This window comes from Halyomorpha halys, unplaced genomic scaffold, assembly GCF_000696795.3.
Source record: "Halyomorpha halys isolate HHAL.00 unplaced genomic scaffold, Hhal_1.1 Scaffold1140.1, whole genome shotgun sequence".
Taxonomy (NCBI): Eukaryota; Metazoa; Arthropoda; class Insecta; order Hemiptera; family Pentatomidae; genus Halyomorpha; species Halyomorpha halys.
This window is the reverse complement of record NW_027109581.1, coordinates 112616-130611: the sequence shown is the minus strand read 5'-3', so window position 1 is coordinate 130611 and position 17996 is coordinate 112616. Positions and strand designations below refer to the sequence as shown.

Sequence of the window (17996 nt, the reverse complement as noted above, 5' to 3'; positions counted from 1 at the left end):
TAAAATATATTATCAATATAAAAATTTTCTTTTCTTTTGCAGTACCACCAACCAAAATGACCATTGTTGATGAAAATGACGCTGAGAAAAACAACATTGTCGGCCCATATGAAGAAGGTTCTGACCTTAATCTTCGGTGCCAGGTTTATGGAGGTATGTTGTATTTAATTTCAGTAATATTCTACAAAGTTTAAAACTCTACGTGTATATTACATAATAATAATGGTGCAAAGATAAATCATGAATGCATCTTGATATATTAATTACGTTTATAATTGTATATTTATTTTATATAAATTCTGTAACTATTTTTAATATTTCATACAATTGTTTTCTCTTAAATTTATTAATAATTAAAATATTCTACCTTGAAAAAATAATAGAAACATTTTTAATTACCCGGTCTTGTAGGTTTGACTTTTAAATTTCAAAGGTTTGAAACATTAAAGTATTAAGGGTGAACTTTGTTTAATTAATAGTTTCGTTTCAGAAACATCAAAGAATTATCAAAATCGCCTCTCTGAGTCGACTTTAGCTATATTGGTTTGATTTTTCTCGAATATCACTTGAATGAAACATACAGGACTTTAGAAGATATCAGTGAAATCAAAATGTAATAAAAGTAAACTTAATAAACAGAAGCAAATTTGATTATCTTGTCTTTATGATTTTTTTCAGGCAACTTTTAAATTTATATGTAAATTATATTGAGTTACGTATTGTCATATCTTTAAATTTCATAGTAGAGGACTTAGTTCGATAAGTAAAAAGGTCTAAAGATGGTATGTACTTGAACGAGAAGTGACTAATTGAAATATAGTGGATTCTCACTAGTCAAAACCTCGTTAATCCGAACCATCCCTTTAGGAAACAATAAAGAGATTGAATATTTGATTATAAGTATCTATTACATATATTCAATAAAACCGTGTCACGGTTTTACAGCTAAGGGCTAAGTAAGCTATAGAAAAATCCAAATTATCTATTAAATGTATTTATCGGTATAATTAACCTTTTCATTAAATAAATCTTAAGTCCGAAATGGTATTATTAATGTAATGGTAGTAGTTGTTGTTGTTGTCTGGGGCTTTAGGGCGTAAAACCCAGAGGTCATCAACGCCCATGTTTCGCGCTTTATAATTCTATTTAATTTATCTTTATAATTCTATTTCACTTAATTTTTCTCTTTAAATAATTAAGAAAAAATAATTTAATTAATTACTTCTTCTGGAATTTTTTATTACGTATAACAGATTTTATGGTTTAAATCTTATTCAAAAGGCCATTCCTTTTTAAGAAAACCAAAACCATTTCCACTTTCTTTTGGTCATCATTCAGTGCATCCGATACACTCGGTCCTACTCCCAATCTACTCAAGTTCACGGAATAGAAATAACATTCCTCAAATATGTGACTGATCGTAAGTACACTGTTGCAGTATTGACATTTTGGCGGTGGCTGCTTACTGATCAGATATGCATGAGTTAAACTTGTATAACCTATTCTCAATCTGGTAATAGCTACCTCCTCCCTGCAATAGGAACGGTTTGATGTGGTCCGTGGTTTAATGGCCTTTTAATAGTTTTTAATTTGCTTGGCGGGCTTTCATTCCACATGGCTTGCCAACTAGACGATATTTCATTTTTCATTCGAAGACTTATTTCTTGGGGTGTCAATGGTAGTTAATGGTATTAAAAAACAATTAACTATGAGTTAATTCTTTAAAAAAAATATAGAATTTTGATTGATTGATTGATGCGGTTAGAGGCCTTAAAAAAGATGATTTTTAGTTCCAATCAAACTAAACTTTTAGATTATTTAACAAGAAGACAGTTAAAAAATAAAATTCTGGACAAGAATTAGTTAGCGTAAAACATTTATATTTTTTATTTTAAAATTGATTTGTTATTTACCATGCAATAATTCGAAGCCCCTTAGTTTTGATTAGTTTAGATCCACTGTATAATGATGTGTAACACCAAAAAAAAAAATAAATAAAAGACTAATTTGCTTACACTTTACATTAATATGATTCATTATATCATAATATTTATTAGTATATACCACTGATTAATTATGGCATTAATAATCAATCCTATTTATTACAGTCATTTTTTCTTACTTCATTGAGATAACTGATTGGAACATACATACCTAAATCAAATTAATACTCCTGAATATAAATAACAGAACCAAATTAAATTGAAAACCTACCCATAAATGCTGTTAGCACAAGGTGTCCTACAGTACGCAACAAAGCTGCCTAGCACACCGACAGCAAAGCAATTAAAGTATTAAGAATAACAGGCCATGACCTGCACACTACACCGGCCAGTAGATGAAATAATTCCACCAGGCAGCTGATTTCCCGGGAGGGCCGCTGTACCTGCAGGAAGATGGATGGAAGGTCGTTTACGGTTACTGAGAGGAGCACCGCTTATGGTAGTGTCAGATAGTGAGCTTGTAATCATCCCTATCCTAGAATCCCATGGAGGTATGGCAGATAGTGGGGGGGGGGAGGTTGTAGGGTTCAAATGAAGTAGAAGTAATTATAAAGTTTATATATTAGAACTATGTGCTAGACCGTTGCCATAAATAATTCTAAAACAAAACTCAATGATATTACTTCTGGTAAAGTCGAAATGGATGAATGTTAATTGAATCGATTCTCAATTCTCAATAACTGAGTCAAACTGGATTGTGAAAAGAAGCATCAACTTAAAGAAACAAAAGATTCTAAAGTTGTCAATAGTGCTATGTTGAAGTGACTAGGTCAAACTTGCAGTTATCGTCTACTAGATATCATTCCTAAGTCTAATACCCAAAAGTTATTTGATGATATGATCATTAATAAGATAAAATATAATTATCAAGGTTATCTCGATATAAAAATAATCGATTTCTTATAATTTATTGTTTGGCATTCAGTTAAACCACTAAGCTTCTTATTTCAGTCCATCTCTGCCTTACGTAGGCTGTATTACTGAATTAAATCTTCTAATCATTTGCAATTCATTATCTATTTTCTTTTTTACAGGTATTATACTGTCCCTCCTGATCCTCTTCTTCTACTTCCAACCATAAATGAACAGTTTGATTCGCGAAAATTTTTCAACCCTTATCAACTAAGAAAATTCCTCCTCATCAAAGAAGTGAATTCTTGTATGGCACTTAACTCCTCGATTGCTGTGGAGATCGTGATCACATAATCACATAATCCAGAATAAAACAAGGAAGACTTTCGAATATTCTGGCCAAGGATATTTAAACCCACCATATCCCAATGCTCTGTAAACAATTGTGACAACTGGAAGAATCCTGTGTATAGCTGGTTGGACGAAATATTTTTACTTTGAGGAAATATTTTCTTTAGGTACTCTGTTTGATGGTCATCATCAACTAACGCCGACTATGTCTCCACCGGATTATATCTTATCTATTTATTTAGGTTTTCAACAATCCTCTTCCGTAGAATCTTTAAAAGACCAATTGAGGCTTCTCTTCTGCGGAACCTGCAAATGTTTATTCGAAGTTTAAATTTAAATTGTTATGCATATACCAGTTATTTCTTGGATCTCCGCGGGGAACATGGAAAAAGTTTTGTTCATCCTGCAGGGCAATTACCATCTTGGTTGGAACTCGTCTCAGAACTAGGGGTCCAATCGCTAATCTATATAATAGTTGATTTTCATGTCCAGTCTTTGCGATTACTTGTTGCCTTACAATTAGTAATATGTAAATAAAGTACAATATGTTCTGACTTTCCCGACCTAGACATCGATTAAGTTAAGAGATCTCAAATTAAAATGTTAAAAAAAAAAAAAAAAACATATATTATCTTATATGGGCAACAGACCATGGAGGTCTAAGTCCTCGTTTCGTGACGTGTTTTTTTCGTAGGGTGGGTTCTGTCCCAAGCCTATTGTTTTGTGAGTGCCACCCATTGGCTAACGGGCCTCACAAATGCCCGGAGAGGTCGTGAGTGAGTTTTGCATTATTTTGTGCTTGAAAAAAGCCCAAGTGGTACCGGGATTCGATCTGACAACCTGTGGTTTGGTAGACTGGCGCGTTACCATGCTTCTGCCGTTGCCTCCTGTCTGTTGTTAATGTTCTTTTTAAAAAAAAACATATATTTAATTTAAAAAATTGAATTTAGTTTTCGGCAAATTAATCTTAAAAATTTGTTATGGGCATGTTCTAATGCAGAAATTCGATATTAATAATAGGGAAACCACACTACATAAAAATTCAAGAATTTTTAAAGCTTGAGATATGATATACCTGTTGTCATTTAAACTTTAAATTCGAAGGGTATAAAAAGCTATTACCGGACCGAATTAGAGTAATTGTATATAACAAAGTTTTTATATCCTTTATTGTTTTAACGGAATCAACTTATTACATCCCAGTTGTGTAATAATGCCAAAGCAGTTACACATAGCATTTTGATCATTCAGTGTCAAATTTTATATCAATCTAGATGCGATTTTTCGTAACTTTACTAGCAATTGGAATATTGTAGTGAATTCCTATGACGCAACTGTAAAATTTTGTAAAACTGACTTAATGTTAGGCTCAAAAGTGCATTGACAAACTTCAAGGATCTGGGTTCAAATCCGGCCGTGGCAAATAATTATTTATTCTATTTCTGTAGCAGTGAACAATCACTCTCTGAGTTCGAGGAGCCTTCCGGTGTTCACCCAGCGTTATAAAGTGGGTATCTTTAACTGGTGAAAAATCTAATGGTCGAACGTAATCATGTACAAATCACCTCCTAGCACATCCGTCTTTTAAGAAATAGTACTTTCTTAAAATTATTGAACCCCCAATCCTATTTCCTTATCATATTTTTATTTATTTTTTTTTTTTTACATGATTTAAGAAATGAACCTACAATGAAGCGTTATTTATTGACAATAGAATTACTCGTGAAGGATTACTCAAAACCTGTTTGAATATTGTAGATGAGATTTCTTGAATCTCTAAATACTTGATCTTACATAAAATGTATTTAGTAATTTATTAAAGTTTAATTTGAATATATATCATTTATATTATTCAGTTTAAATCATTAACTGTTAATAAATAGTGTATTCAACAATTATTAAAATTACTTGCTATCATTACGACCTTAGTTTTCAAATATAAATAATTTCAGAGGAGATTCATTGTACATATGTACATATATGTATTTGTATCTTTATTTATTTTATTTTTTTTACCCTTTCAACTAACTTGGGAATTTCAATGAAATCGGAAGAGACCTCTGATTGGATGAATAAAAGGACTCCCCCTCCCCTCGCGGCGGGAAAAGCAGCTGACAGGACACAGGAGAAGGGACGAGCTGCCTCTATAATTCAGGAGAAGAGGAGGGTTCCTCTCTAATACACCATTCTGGTCCAGGGGGATAATTTAGGACTTGCAATCAGAGCAAATTCTATCGATTTCCCTACCAATTCGCCAAGTCCATTCAGGAATAGATGACAGTTACCATGTAATATAAGTATTTTATAATCACGATAAACACGGTAAAGTTTCTATTAATGCGTGCGTCGTATTTTATATATATAGTGAAGTATAGGCAAAAGCAAAATGTCAAAAAAAAAAAAGAAGAAGGAATAAGATCTAACACGCTGGAACTACTGTAACATACTGGCTTTATTGTATTCGGTACATCTCTTTATATACATTCGATCAGCTGATCCCCTCAGTCAGCTGACATCGAAATAACAGCTGACTCACATCATAACTCCCCCCACTAATTTACGAACAATCCTCGTAAACTAATACTATATAATATAACATAGAAAACAAAAACAATAAAGAAAAACTATTTACAATAAATTTAAATAAAAAAAATTGAAAACTGAGAAAACTACGATACAAAATTCTTCTTTAAAGCAAATATTACTCCGTTATCTAAAGTTCCCGGGTTTCGGCACCAGTTAAGTATAGGCAAAAGCAAAATGTCAAAAAAAAAAAAAGAAGGAATAAGATCTAACACGCTTGAACTGCTGTAACATACTGGCTTTATTGTATTCGGTACATCTCTTATATACACTCGATCAGCTGATCCCCTCAGTCAGCTGACATCGAAATAACAGCTGACTCATACTGTAACTTGCTCCGTTATTTTCCCTTACTTTTATTTATATATTTATTTTTTCCTTATCGTAATTACTTAAATATTTTCACACTTCGTAGCAGTAATTTTCCATTCAACTTTCAAAACTACTTTCTAACCACATGATGTTAGTCCTGAAATTTAATGGTTTTATCTTGGAAAGTTTTAATATTTTCCATAATGTTTTTGGTGGTGCTAAACACACATTTTAGGTTTCCATCTCAATTGGTTCACCAGAAACAAAAACAAGTGAAAAAAGCTCAAACGTATAATATGCTTTTGTTTCATTCTTATGATTTAAAAATATATATTTTTTATTAAAGATTATCCCATACTAAATTATAAATAATAGTAAAATATAAAATTTTACTACATAATTGTATTACATAATAGGTCATGTTACAATCCCTTTCAAGGAAAACGTAACCTGAAAATAGGAAAAGGGAAGGTATTTCGGGCTATTCCTTATTATTACTCTAAATTAGCGACGGTCTTATTTTACTTTTGAAACATTTATTTTAATTAGTAAGAGGATACATTGATAAGTAAAATTAATTAAATCAGCATTTTTTTCGTACAATAAGAATTATAACATTAGTTATAATATACATATACATATATAATATATGAAATGTATTATATGTACTTAACTAAGGCTGGATAGCTCAGTCGGTAGAGCATTAGGCTTTTAAATCGATCTTTTTTTTGTACACTTCATACAAATAAAATAGTACATCATACTTATATAATACATAAAATGTATTATATATGCTTTTACTGAGTCTTCTCCCTTTGATTGGCTTGTGGCATTATAAGGTGCTGATATCAGTCCAATTATGGTGTATAGTCAAGCTATAGACAAAGGCCATGGAATTAAATCGATTAACATTGAAAAAGTGACTAAAATTGAAAAAAATCTGTTTTAATGCAATGGGATTAAAACAAAGTAAGATCAAAATGGGATATCGATGGAATGTTTTAGAGAATTTCAGTTTTTTTTTGTGCTGATAACAAATTTCAATTTTCCACCTCATTTTTTAATGAAATATATCCATCACACACAATATTGATTATAATGATATTTTTATTTTCCGCTCTACTTTGAAAAGAGTGCGGGTCGATGCTATGAGACAGTCTTGTCTAATCAAATGGGGACAATTTTCTATAAAAAAATTTAATGATTTTTTTTTCTAAACATAAATAAATAGAATTTGGTCCGGATGCGGTCAATTAAAACTCAAATAGTAAATCGGTGTACTATTTTATTTATTTATTTTTTGTTTCTATATTTTCGAATTAACCTTCTCATGGCAAATTTGATATTATTAATCAAAACCCTAAAAGAGCGATGTATATAAACTAATCTTTAAAGCTTGTTCAAAATATTCTACCAAAAATCCTTTTGACCAACATTCGGGACAAAAAAAAAGAAGAAAATGCATAGTAAAAAATATTTAGTAAATATTCTCTTGTTTAATTTAGTATAGGATAAAGTTTATTTCAAAACTCGTGGTTTTTTAGTTGAGGTAAAAAAACTTTTTTTTTTTTAATTTAAGAAAGGAATTGTGTAGCACCTCAAAATTGTGTTTAGTGCTTTAAGAAACGGATGGTTGCAAACAGCTAAATCTCTATGAAAACTACTTAGGTTCAGGGTTTTTGTTTAAACTGTCCAAAACTGTTGATAAATAGTTTCAAGCACATAAACGAATAATTTCATTGTTATGTTGTGAATTAAAAATTTCTTTTAGAAATCGATTCAAGAACTTAATCAAATAATGCTAGGGAAGTGCTGTTGCTGGTAAGTGCTGTGATATCATGTCAGTACTCTTTGTAATCTGACAAATTGCTAACTGTCAAAAATCTCTTGACGTGTCGTGAGTGGTAGTGACGACTCCTTGTTTTATGCGTAGTGATTTGTGCCATTGGAAAAAAACTGAGATTCGAGCAGTGATTAAGTACTTTGTAAAGAAAGATATGACAGCAAAGGAGATTCATTCCGACTTTTAGAACACACTGGAGCACTCTGCTCCTTCGTATTCAACTGTTGCCAAGTGGACCAGCGAGTTTAAATTTGGTCTGGAGAGCTTAGATGATGATCCGCGTAGTGGACGGCCAAAAAGTGCAACGACCCTAGAACTTATCGCAAAAGAGCATAAAAAGGTCATGGAAGATCGTCGACTGAAAGTGCGTGAGATTGCTGAAGCTGTAGGGATGTCATCTAAACGGGTATATCGCATTTTAACCGAAGCATTGAAAACGAAAAAAGTATCCGCAAAATGGACCATAAACGCACCAGATTGAAAATGTCCGAACAAAATCTGGAGGAATCTCATTTTCGAGATGGAATTAAGGCATTGGAACATCACTGGACCAAATGCATTAGTCTACAGAGAGACTGTGTTGAAAAATAAAAGCAGTTCCACTGAGGAAAGACACTTCTTTTTAGTACATTCCGAGAACTTTTCAAACTACCCTCGTAGTAATAATATTTTAATTTTTTTTTTCTGTTTTTAGATTTTGACTTTATTTGTCAAAACTCGATATTCCAATTATTATTATGCCCTCTGAAGACCAACTAGCCTATTTATTAAAACTGTTTTTTACAAAACATTTCCAAATACTGAAACTCAACGAAAAAGTAACTTTTTATATAATAGCGACTAAATGGAGTGCAAGAGGCCCGTATCAATTTTAGATTCGCTTCAAGCAGTAGACGATGAATGGCCTAGGAATGACGATTTCGGCCTCTTTGGATCAGAGAACTTAGCATTGTGAAGGTTCTATCGGACCGTAACTTATCTATGTGTATTCCTTTATCGTTCTCCCTTCTTTATGGCATCTCCAGTAGTGGCTATTCCTCTGAGATTCCATCCGACGGAATTTATCGTGGAAAGGAAAAAGTGTTCTTTATGTCGACAGGATCTCAGCATATTCTCGTCCAGTAAATAAAATACTAGAAGTCAATGAGCTATATACCATTACAAACTAAAAATATTCCTTGAGATGAAAATTTCAACAAAATATTTCCAATGAAACTAAATGATGTATTTTTTTAAAAATATATAATTTAATTTCTATCCATTTTAGTCTCAAAACATTTTATTTTTCTTAAAAGTCCGACGTTTCGGCCAATCTGGCCATCCCCAGGGACAATCTACTTAATACAATTTTGGAATTATATAATTTAAAACTCTAACTCCATGCAGACTATTCTGCCCAGGCCAAAACAACAATTTCTAATTAGTCAATAGTCACTTAAAACCAAAATTAAAATCATTTATCACTTATATATAAATGATGAATTTTTATTGTGATATTCATATAACTTAAATAAAATTTATGAAATATCTGAAGTACGAAAATTTGGTACTTCAAATATAAATCTTTTGAATGCAAAAGTAACCAACTCTGCAAATTAGTTTTTCTAGATTTACTTCTACTTTACAAAAACATTGGAATTAGTAAAATTATTTATTTTCATAAAAATGTAAATTCGAATATTAATTTAAGAGGGGAAAAAAACTCTAAAACAAGATCAGAATAATTAAACTACTACATTTGCTGTCGTAACAGTACCATCACACTATTAGGATTTATACTATATGCCTGCACATACGACAATTAACTACCAAATGTAGACGCCTAGGCTATATATGATCGGACTTTATGATTTACATAAAGACATAGCAATTACGTTTTATAAAAGAAGTGAATCCAACATATTTTGAATTATTTAGTATACTATGACATTTTTTTTATTATAACGATATTGGTCAATATATTTGAATTTTTTTAACACCAATGTGATTTAATTTATTTATTTATTTTTTTAACTATAGCTGACTTCAAGAAACATAAATCTTTGTTACTGTTGTCTATCTGCAAGGAAACTTCAAATCAGAGAGGATGATGCAGAAGGAATGGTACTAAGACTGACATGGGAAGATATCTCGGAAGTAGGAATCTGATTGTGGATGATGCTGAATCTAAGCGGTATCGGATCGGTCCTTACATTATCCACCCCTGCGGTTCCCCTCTTCTAGTGTCTATATTGTATGCTGTCTGTCATTTACCATCCACCCGTTCGTCTCCGCAGAGGGCTCGAAATTAGCTTGTCCTCGGGGAAATAGATCGAGCAAGACGATGGCTATCCATTAGGAGAACCTACACAACAGAGACCCGGGTTTCGCTCTAGGCATTCTACTTCGAACATATATCTTCGTGTCAGTTTGAAGCTTTATAACTTTGTAACGTTTCTTCGATTTTTTGGATATACAGACGTTAGTCAAAGTCTTACTGCATTTTACCTTTATTGATAGAATCCATTACAAGTTTTACTCTAAAAATATACTTGATCGATTTCATAAAACTATGACGTTTCAGGTATCCGTGAGATTTCCTTAGTATCAGTGACTCTTTGCTTTCTTTGCGATCAACATGCCATAAATAGGTATTTTAACTAGGTAGGCGTGTTCTAATTTATGTCCCCTTAGAGGTGTCCCATGAGCATTTATCTCATGGTAGACGGTTTTTATTATTTTGTTTATATAATAAGACTGTAATGATGAAAAAATCTTTATGATTACTTTCTATGCAATCAGAATTTATTTTTAATCATTTATTTATTGTTATATAATAGCTGTATAGCTGTATAACATATATACAACAAGTAAATTTGCTGTAGGTGAGATAGTGATATGATACAAACATGTGGAGAATCTACCCATTTATAAAACTCCAATAACCTTTCTAGAGGAGAAGATCCCGAGGCCATCTTCTTTTCAGACGCCAAGGAGAATTATTAGATAATGAAGGAGAAGCCAGGTTAGAAACAAATGGATCTGGGTGGTTGGGAAGTTTTCCATGGAAGGAATGGTATCTGGTTTTGGCCAAATCGGCAACATATGGGTCATTGAGGTCATGACGGATGACTTGGTTTGTGACAAAGTAAGGAGCGTTTAGGATAATCAGAAATTGAAATTGTAAATTCCACACTTTTCATCAAGGGCTGAAAAATCCAGATTTCGTAGACTTTTTATACGCTGGATGTATTCAGGTGAGCAAAATGCTCAAATAAGAAAAAAAAATTGTCACATTAGAAGTGTACTAGTGAGAGAAGAGCTCAGTCTCTCTGTTGCGAGGAGGCCCGAGCAAATCTGTAATGAGTAAAGGTGAGGAACTAAAACAGGGAGAAACATAAACAAGGAGCATAAAACAACATCAAAGATTTTAACGGAAGGTAGACAAAAGTATACAGAAAACAGATGAAAGACTAAGAAAATAAAGGATGTTTATTTCCCAATATCAGAAAAACGCTCTAGACTACACCACTCTCGGGTTAATGTTTCGGCGAAAATACTACTTATAAATTTTTATAAAACTGAGTTTTGGAATCTTTATCCCTAACTTAACCTTATTTGATCTCTGTAATTACAACAATTAGTTTATATTTTATTATTTTGCAAAATTAAAACTTTTATCAACATTAATTGAAAAACACACAAATTGATTTTTATAAACATATCATGCAATTGGATATTTTTCAACGGCATACCATACTTTTTATGTTTCCACATTAAGAATAAAATGCTAACGTACTCAGCACTTCCATACGTTCTGTTGTTTTGAAAAATCTAATACATATGGAATTTGTATAGTCAAATATGTTTTGGGCTTAATGTCAAACATATTAATGGTTAATTCAAAATAGCCACCATAATTAAGAATATATAGTAAATTATTGAAAATGGCCTCCTCAGGCCTGTACTTTTTGTGAAAAATTGTCAACTGCTCTATCGGATTATTTTTCTTGTTCTTCAAACTAGTTTATCCGAGTTAACCCAATAATTCCAAATGTGACCAAATTCGGAATTTTCACTGGTTTCAAATATGTACTTTTCGAAGGGCACTGTGAAATCTTAATACGTCTCTTCAAAGAGATATGTCAATTTTTTTTTTAATTTTTATTGTCTAATTTACCCCAAGATGATATTCGAAATTCAGCATATTGCACACAAATTTTCAAATTTGATCCCCACCGCCAATTTATGTATGTATTAACAACCAACGTGTAAGTGTCACAAAATGATAGTGGAGACGAAATGTCCCTAGAACGATGCATTGATTGTTTTTTAAGTAGTATAAAATTGTTTATTATTGTTTTCAGAATTAATAGGTTAGCATCATAGTTTTATTTTTAAAGTTATTTTTAAATCAACCCTATATTAATTTTGCTTATTGTACTTTATATAAATAAGTAAAAATAAAAAGGCTGACAAATGGTTTAGGATAGTATTATTAACTTAAAAATTCATATGCTGATCATTATGAAAATGAATTATTGATTGTTTTACATAAATTCAGAAATTGTTTTCTTAAAAGTTAAAATTGTCTTAATTTCTTAAGAAGTAAAAATTTAAATGTATAAATCTAATAGTGAAATTAATGCTCTCAACAGTACCAACGCAAATTAATGAATTATTATTAGTTATAATTATTTTATGGCATCTTGTGTAAATATACGGAAGCTCGCTAAAGGCCCTCCGTTTCATTAAAATCATAGTTTCTAGTTGTATTAGTATATAGTCAGTAAATTAGACTAGCTAGATTAAGTGTTAATAAGGGCCGCCCGTAGCTCAGTGGTTAAGACACAGTCTTACTAATTTGATGTCTATTGGCAATGCCGGTTCGAATCCGGCCTGGAGTGTTACTTTTTTCATTGAATGGCGGGCCCACAAAATGAAAAACCTTGACCCCTAACCATTGTTAGGGAGTACAGGACTCCTATGGGAGTCATGGCCAAAAAAAAAAAAGAAGAAGTGTTAATTACTTATTTTTTTATCAAGAAGGTTTACATGCTGTTTGGAAATCGATGTGGAACAATATGAAACTGAATCATACCGACGTCTACGAACTTTATTCAACTTTATAAGGTCCACATATGGCTTTTAAACAGAGTTGTATAGATGGTAAAGCTGGACTTGTTTCCATCTTTAGTAGCTAGGGAACAACAGTGAGAGTCCTCTTCAATCTCCCTTGGTAGCGACAGTTTTTTTTTTTCTTTTTCTTTTTTTTGGTTAGGGCATGATTTTTTGTTAAATATAAACTTTTTATTGAAATAAATCACAAATCTTAAAAATGTTTTTCTTGCATTTTTTTTCATACAAAACAAAAAGCAAACTCTTCTTACTTTATATAAATGTTGAGTTTATAAGAAAAAATGTTGGAAATATATTTCAATAAAAATATAAAGATAAAAAATAATTTCTTTCTTTTACTGTATCCACTTGATAATTAATACTTTTTTAAAAGGCCACGGACACTCATTTCTCTGATTTTTTTTCATTTTCTTCCTTTATTGCGCAATAAAATAATCCTATTAAATTTTATTTATTAGAAACACCACTTTCACATCATCAAGCCTCCTGTAGAGATAATTGGCGGACTCCAAGTAAATCTTGTTTCTTTAGTGTAAATCTATTTAATGTACAAATCTTTCAAAAGAGGTTTTTATTCCAATTCCAATTCATCTGCCCATAGTACGGAATTGCAAGCAATAACTTTAATTTCGGATTGACTCCTATTTCAATACGAGTATTAATCATAATAAAATTCTCCTTTGTTTAGGAAAAAAAATTACATTATTTTTCTTCACAGTAAAATGAGTAGAAATGCATTCAAGTTGATGTGCATACAAGCTATTTCGGATGTCCATTCCTGAATTATTTCCGGAACTGCAGACACAGGACGACGAGAGGCCCTCGAAGAGAAGTGCCTGGGGCGCAATGCAGAAGCGATGGTCATTATTTACAGAGGCCTGGTGCAGCCGACCCCCGACAAGGGATGTCCAAACAACCAGTGACGATGAAAAATCCCTGCCGCTGGTGTCAGCCGGCAAATCCCGATCGAATTAGCTGCGGTGAGAGCACCACGCCTGTCCGATTTCTGTGTCGCTGACTTGTCTCTGTCCGGTTTACCTCTCCACTAAACTAGATTGCTCTATCAGCCAACATCTATTCTATTCTCTATCGTTGGTTAATAAAATAGCTTTTTGTGTAAGAACAAAAGGGACATCAATTATAACCACGCTATTTATGGCAGAATTAAAATAAAAAAACAAAACAAAAAACGCACATTTTTGTTTCCTAACATAAACCACTAAAATTAAAAATTAAGGAAACTTTTTTTTTTCTTTGTGATTGATTAATGACATTGTTCAATAGTAATAGTTACTTAATTGTCATTCTCGTTTTATCTTTTATCCACGTTGCAGTCACTAATCTTAAATAAACTCATATAATATATTCAAGAAAATTTACTATTGAAATTATTAAAACAAAAAAAAATTGCATTAAGAATATAAAATCATTATTAAATAATTTATTACGACAAATTTCGTATGAACTTAGATCCCATTGTAATCACAGTTCGTGAAAAACAAATAGTGAAAAACAAATTGTATAGGATTATTTTATTTATAATCTTAAATACTTTCTTGAGACTGGTTTATGTTGTTTGAATAAATAATTTAAAATTTATCCAATAAAGTCTCAAAAAAATTTATTTTCTTTACAAGTCCGCCGTTTCGGCCTATTCAGCCGTTCTCAGGGACGATCTTAATACAAGAAAAATTAAATTTTATCGCTGTGATAAATTTTAACAAATAAGTTACTGTGATAAAGAATTTTAATTTTTGTTTTAATGTAAAAATTGACTAATTAGAGAAATTGTTTAATTGACCTGGGCAGAATAGCCTGTGTGAAGTTGTGTTTTTAAATTATTCAGTTAGAAGATGGCCACGGGACTTTCTAATTTAAATTAATGTTTGAAGTACCACCAATGACTGGTTCCTTCCCAAGATTTTCAAGTGTGTATGAAACATACAACACATTTACCTATGGTATTATTTTGTACAGTTGTAAATTACAATAAATAAATAATTTAAAAAAAATATTTAGTTCAAAAATTATATTAAATTAGTCCCTGAGGATGGCCGAATTGGCCGAAACGTCGGACTTGTCCATGTATCTGTATGAAATACATGGATTATTATAAATACCAAATCCAATAAACAGTTATATCAAATGTTATCCGAACATTATGGTTTAGGCAAATAGCAAAATGCCAATTAGATTGGAATGAGGCGGTTCTGTTGCAAAAAGTCTAGTTTTTCTCTTTTTTATTTATTTATTTTTTTTTTGTAAAAAACATTAAATTGTTTTTAACATTTACTCAATATTCATTATTTTTTTTATGAAGTTTAGATCGATTCAAATCAGTTTGTAGCTATAAAGAAGCTAAAATTTCGATATTTAAGGGAAGAAATATAGTACAATATCGAAAAAGGGCATAGATTTTAATCTTTGTTATAAAATCAGAAAGTTAGTTATAAAATAAAACTCATGATTGCTAAAAAGAATTAAAGTAATCATTAGAAACAAATGCAGGGCAGAATTCACAAACAATTGTTTTTATATGACAGCGTTTTCTACTCTTGCTGGATTTGATACAGATAGCAAATCTTGCTTCATTTCTGGTGGGAATGAGCCGAATCTGAGCTGTGCCGCTTCGTGAGATTATAAAGAATCCCGAAAAATGCCGTAAAGAGAATTGAGCCAAAAAAATGGACAGGGTTAATTTTGATAACAAACGCCTCTTATATTATGCAGTTTAGTGAAATATCCTTCTTATTATATTCCTTAATACATAAATATTTTATCATCAACAATCTTCCTCTATCTTCAGGAAAAATAATTTGAATTAGTTTCAATATCATCAATAAATACATTTATTTCAGGATTCATATCATGTTTAATACATGATAGTAGCTTTAACTTTTCATTACATTGCTTATGTAATGAAATTTCAATATCAGACTGACTTACATATCTCTAATGCCTCCCCTGTACTACTTTTGTTATTTAAATATATTATGACCTCCGGGATTTTTCCTGTTTTTTCAACTATATTATTAATTTATTTAATTTTTTTTAGAGTATTTTATATTGATAAATATTTAACTACAACCATTATATCTGTAACCCCAGTGAATATGTGATTAAGTCAAAATTCCTTACTTTTCAGGGGACAACTTTTAAAGTTTGAACATTTATGTAAAATCAGGTGTTTGTGGTAAATCATCGAAATTTCGTCAATACTACCAAAACGTTGGTAACTTGTTACTTGTTTTACACCAATTTGATATGTCTTATCACTAATTAGATAACAGAGTTAACTAATTGTTCACCGACCGTTGACAACAGACTTGACCAATAACTCTGTTTTAAAACGTTGACTGACTTAGACATTTATGCACAATGAAGATGTTGCCTCTGTGATTCTCTTAGACCACTTAACTCATTTTGACCAAAATTCGACTTAACCACATATTCACTGAGGTGACGGATATTATCTTTTAAGGATAAACTAGTGAATTTTTAACTAATATTTTTATTTATACCACTGTTTTGAACTCTGAAACCACTTGAGTATCTTTCTTCGTAAAAAATATTTGCCAAAACATTAAAAAAATTAAATTAAACAATAAAGTATCATTAAATTACATTACCCATAGGCTGGAATGTCCGTTGTTTGAGAACCACCCGTATAAAAGCAGGTAGAGTTGAACAGGAACGGAAAACTACTTTCGTCCAGTACGCCCTCGTTTGTGACATTTTCCAACAACATTAAAAACAAAATATTACTCCGCTCGTGATGCTAATAAATCGAAGCAGCGTGCGTACCCCCGAGCAGGTAACGCAGAGAACTAATGTATACAACAGCTGACATCAAAGCAACTCTCAATAGAGCTTCATGAATATCGTCCTCTATCCAACGGTGATAAAATCAGAACAGCACAAAGCTGCCAAATGCCCGACTCTGGTTTCTGTTACAACATTTCTATGAATAAGAGTATATTATATACATCAACTACGTAATTATTTAACACACATCACTTGAACCGGAAAAGTTACAAATAATGATTGTAAAGGATAGAGATACATCAGTAAAAGAAAGAGGAAGGAAAACCCATTCATACCGATTACTTTTAAAGCATATATATATAACTTAAGTATCGGTGAAAGCAAAATGTTAAAAAAAAAAAAGTGAAACAGGAATAAGATGTGACACGCTTGAACTGCTGTAAAGTACTGGCTTTATTTTGTTCGGTACATCTCTTACATACATTCGATTAGATCATCTCCTACCAGTTTACGAACAATCCTCGTAAACTAATACCATACAGTATCATAACTATACAAATAGCAAACAGAAACTATTTACAAAAAAAAAATCCTCTACAATTATCATTTAAAAAAAAAAAAAACTCACAAGCTTGCTGAAGTAAAGCCTATATACACACACTTTATACCTAGGGAAAAAATAAAAAAGGAATAATTCTTCGTACAATAACATGAATAAGTTGAAATGAAAAAAAAAACAAAAAAAACAATAAACTAATACTATATAATATAATAACATAAAAAACAAAAACAATAAAGAAAAAAGTATTTACAATAAAATAAATTCCTACACACATATTGTAAAAAAAAACTTACATTCTCCTCGAAGTAAACGCAATTTATAATATATTTTAAACCTAAGAACATAATAAAATAACTCTTTATACAATACATGAACAAGTTAAAATGAGAAAACAGTATTATTTTACCAGTGATGCGGCGAGAGGGATGCGCTGGAATCTCTTGAGCTCTGCTCTACCTCGTGGGGGATAGAGTGGGCTCAGGGATCCTCAGGTCGATTGTGTAAATATTGTATATATTATTTTATCATTATGTTATTTTATTTATTTATTTTTCATACAGATAGTCTGATTATGTTCACTTGTCTATTCTTTTGTTTGTATATATTT

At 31.3% G+C, this 17996-nt stretch overlaps 1 long non-coding RNA gene across 1 annotated transcript in view; it reads left to right on the top strand.

The window, feature by feature from the left end:
* Positions 1-17996, top strand: part of LOC136795856 (uncharacterized) — a 258646-nt gene that overhangs the window by 209390 nt on the left and 31260 nt on the right. Inside the window, exon 2 of the long non-coding RNA XR_010843538.1 lies at positions 43-153. This is a non-coding gene — a long non-coding RNA (uncharacterized lncRNA). The remainder of the gene's footprint in view (positions 1-42; positions 154-17996) is intronic.